The sequence below is a fragment of the Calidris pugnax genome, unplaced genomic scaffold, assembly GCF_001431845.1.
Source record: "Calidris pugnax isolate Ruff unplaced genomic scaffold, ASM143184v1 scaffold429, whole genome shotgun sequence".
NCBI classification, from domain to species: domain Eukaryota; kingdom Metazoa; phylum Chordata; class Aves; order Charadriiformes; family Scolopacidae; genus Calidris; species Calidris pugnax.
The window spans coordinates 170,886-175,211 of NW_015091306.1; positions in this window are offsets into that span (position 1 = coordinate 170,886).

The window sequence follows — 4,326 nt, forward strand, 5'->3', positions numbered from 1 at the left end:
GCCAGGCCCGGCGGGGTGGGATGTTGGGGGGGTGAGGGTGTGGGTCCCCCCCGAAACGGAGAGTAGGAAGCAAAAGGGATTGTCCTGGTTGGGAGGGGGGGACAGGGCACACAGGGCTGGCAGCTCTGTCCCCCCCGCACGGCCCCGGGCACCCCCCCAGCGGCTCACCAAGGCATGTCCCCCAGCTGTCGCTGGGGGTATTTTTAGAGCCGCCCAGGGACCCGCAGGTCGAGCGGTGACAATTTTTGCCCCTGGAAGCAGGCGGGGGTGGGGGGGAGGCTTTGCCAGCCCCCGGCACTTTCCCCTTTTTGCTCACATTTGGGGGCAGAAAATGTCCTGTTTGTCCCCAAGGGAAGCCCCCGGCGCTGGCAATGGGGTGTGTGTGGGGGTGCACCATCCCAGGGCCCCCTGCTGGGTCGGGGTCTGTGCTCCCCAGGCAGTGTGGCCCGGACCCCTGGGTGTCCCCCCCGGGACTGTCCCTGCCGTACGGGGTGGGGGTCGATGGCCCTGGTGGCCCCCGTCCCCCCCCATGCCAGGAACAGCTGTGCCCCCGGCTGATGGTGGGGGGGACTCTGCCAGCACCAGGCATGTGACAGGAGGTGACAGAGATGGCTGCTATTTATACCCAGCCCTTGTCAGGGCTGGGCGTGGGGACACAGGCGAGTCTGTGCCACGGGCCCGGGGTGGCCCTCAGGGTCCCCTGGGTGCCCGCCTGCCCCCCAGCACCACCCAAATCCCCCCTGTGGGGGAAGTGGGGGGGCTGCAGCGGGGCCATTCCTGCCCCCCACGGTGTCCCACGGACAATCCAAGTGTCCCCAGCCCAGTGGGGACAATGAGCCGTCCCCATGGGACACTGAGCCACCCCTGTGCCCAGAGCGGGTACAGAGTTGTACCCAATGGGGACTTCAAGCTGTCCCCACGCCTGATGGGGACGTTGAGGTGTCCCTGTGCCCAGTGGGGACATCGAGCTGTCCCCATGCCCAACGGAGGCAGAGAATGATCCCTGTGCCCAGGGGTGGCACTGAAGTGTCCCTGTGCCTGAAGGTGGCATGAAGTTTTGCCCAAGGACACCGAGCTGTCCCCTTTGCCCATGGGGGCACCCAGCTTTTCCCAATGGGGACGCTGAGCTGTCCCTGTGCCCAGTGGGGACAGAGCTCTCCGCATGCCCACCCCCTCCAGGCGAGGGGGCACTGGGGGGGCAGAGCAGGGCAGGTTTGTCTCCCAGCAGCCACAGGTCCCTGTTGGACACGTGTCCCCACAGGGGCTGCCCCCGCTGTGGGGAGAAGCCGATGGCGGGGGTGCTGTTCCTTTTGGGCCCCCACCGTCTCCCTCCTCCGCAGCCAGCGCCGGGGGCCGGGGGGCCGCAGCCCCCGCACAAAGCTGCTTTACATGAGAAGAGGGGCCCAGGAGGCCGCAGCACCGGCCTCCGCCTCCCGGCCTGCAGAAAGGGGCCTCCTTCCCTCCCGGTTGCTGGCCTGCCCTTGCTCACACACTCACCACGCTCACACCCATCGGTGCACGCCGCACACGTACACACTCAGGGGTGGGGGTCCCCTAGACTGGGGACACCGTTCCCCTCTAAAACCTCGGGAAGAGAAGTCTGAGCCTTCCCCGAGCTGCCCCCACAAAGCCCCCCCTGGCCCCAGCTCCCCACTGCCACAGCTGGGCTCCGCTCGCCCCTGTAGCACTGAGGGAAACTGAGGCAGGGGGTGAGGGGCCTTGGACAGCACCGAGGGGGGCACCCAGCCCTGGGGGGGCACCCCTGAGTCTGCCAGATCCCCCTAGCCCTGAAGCCCAAGCAGGCAGGGCTGGGTGCCCCCCACCCATCAGTGAGGATGGGCACCAGCTTCATGCACCCAGCGGGGTGGGGGGGACATGCCAAGAAGAGCACAAGCCACCAGAGCACCCAGGTCCTGCTGGGGGAGCTGCCACCCCACCTGTGCTGGGGGGTGCCAGGCACCCGGGCTCCCTGGCCCCGTGCTCGTCCCACCTGGCTCCCTCCCCCTGTGGGGACACACTCAGACCCCCCACGGCGAGTGGGGGGCTGAGGGTGTGGGTGGGGGTCCCAGTGCCCACCTGGGTGGAGCAGGAGCTCCCTCTCGTGGGCACAGCCCCGGCGCTGAGCAGGGCCCAGGGTGCCCACCTGGGACCCACAAGTGGGGTGGCTGCAGGACACGCGTGTCTCTCCCACCGAGCCACCCACGGGGCCGCTCCACACAGCGTGACCGGGCACCCTGGGCAGGGATCCCGGCTCCACCCTGCCCGCCTGGACCTGACGGGTGCTGCGGGAGGACAAGGAGGGGGAATGTCCCCTCCGAAAACGGAGCAGCAACTCCTGGAAGGATAAAGGCCGCTCCATTCCCTGCCTTTGCTTCTCCACCCTCTGCGGGGCCAAGCTGCAAGGCAGTTCTTGGGGCACAAGGAGCTGCAGGGAGAGAGACCATGACCCGTGGAGGAGAGACAGAGGCCTGGCAGCTCCAGACCAGCAACTACCCCTCGCCCAGGCAGCTGGGACCACAGCCCTGATGCAGGATGAGACAGGTGACCCCAGGTGTTTGGGGGGAGCAGAGTAAAGCACAGACAGGCACGGTGTCAGCAGGACTTTCTTAGGGCAACAAGGAGCAAATTCCAACATGTCACTGTCCGAGAAAGCTGTGGGAGCCACCCTGCGATGCAGAGGCCCCAACTCTGGACCACAAAGTCCTCCTCAGCACACAGGGCTGACTGGTCCCTGAAGAGAGCCATGATTAGGGGGATTTCCTGGGGTGATTTCCCCAGGGCTGCTGAGGTGGGCAGCAGGATGAGAGCCGCATCCACACGAGCAAAGTAGAGGCAGATGCATGAGGGAGCTCCAGGCAGGAGTTCTGGCAGCACAGCCCAGCCTGGCACACTGCTCAAGTCAGCTCTGCTGTGAGTTACACTGCGTAGCACAGAGCATAACCATGGCTTCAGCCTCCCCTGCGTCCGACCCACGGCCTCACTGCGCAGGGCTCGTCCCCAGCCATTCACCTCATCCCCAGGTTCAGCAGCGAAGGCAGAGGCAGGGTCTGGTGAACAGGCTTCAGAGAGGCCCATTTCCGAACTCCTCTCCCTGTGCGGATGAGGCGGCAGAGGGCAGCACGCAAGCAGGATCCAAGCAGCGAGGCTTCTGCTGAGAGAAAGAAAAGGAATGAATGGAGAGACAGATGGAATCCGGTTTTCCTGCTGTCAGGGGCGGCGGGGAGACGGCGACACACGCCGCCATGCTCAGAGACAGCTGGTAACAGCTGCGGTGGTGGATGGAAAAGCAGGGCCTCGTCTGCTCCAGCCTCTGCACTCAAAGGCCTGTGGGCTGCTACGAGACAGAGACCCCAGGCATCGCCTGGAGTGTGCAGGCCCGGGGCATCGCTCCTCTGCCACCACATACGGGGACCTGGCTCTGCTTGTGCAAGCCAGGCACACGCCTCTGCTCAGGGGTGAAGAAAGGCCCCTGCGGCCTGGCTGCAGGCCTGGGGTGGGAGCAGGGCTACAGGCACGGCTCCACCTGGCCCTGAGCACTGTGCTTCAGTGCAGGGTTGGCTCCTAACACTGTGATCAGGCTCAGGCTTTGTGCTGGGCACCATGGCCTGCTTCAGGGCTGGCCCCAGGTGCTAGTGCCCACCTCAGGGCTGGCCTTGGGCCCCACCACCCGCCTCAGGGCTGGCCCTGTGCACCACCACCCACCTCTGTGCTGCTCCTGGGCCTCAACATCTGCCTCAGGGCTGGCCCTATGCACCACCACCCACCTCTGTGCTGCTCCTGGGCCTCAACATCTGCCTCAGGGCTGGCCCTGTGCACCACCACCCACCTCTGTGCTGCTCCTGGACCTCAACATCTGCCTCAGGGCTGGCCCTGTGCACCACCACCCACCTCTGTGCTGCTCCTGGGCCTCAACATCTGCCTCAGGGCTGGCCCTGTGCACCACCACCCACCTCTGTGCTGCTCCTGGGCCTCAACATCTGCCTCAGGGCTGGCCCGATGCACCATCACCCACCTCAGGGCTGGCCCTGGGCCCCACCACTTGCCTCAGGGCTGGCCCGATGCACCATCACCCACCTCTGGGCTGGCCCTGGGCCTCAACATCTGCCTCAGGGCTGGCCCTGGGCCCCATCACCCGCCTCAGGCCTGGCCCCGGGCCTCATTGCTGCCTCAGGTTTGGCCCCGGGCCCCATCACCTCCTCAGGGCTGGTCCTGGGCACCATCACCCGCCTTACGGCTGACCCCAGGCTAGCTAGGCCAGGGCCCCTTCCCCACCACCCGGGAGTTGCCGAGGGGCACCGCCGCCCCCCCCCCCCCCTCCCTCCACCC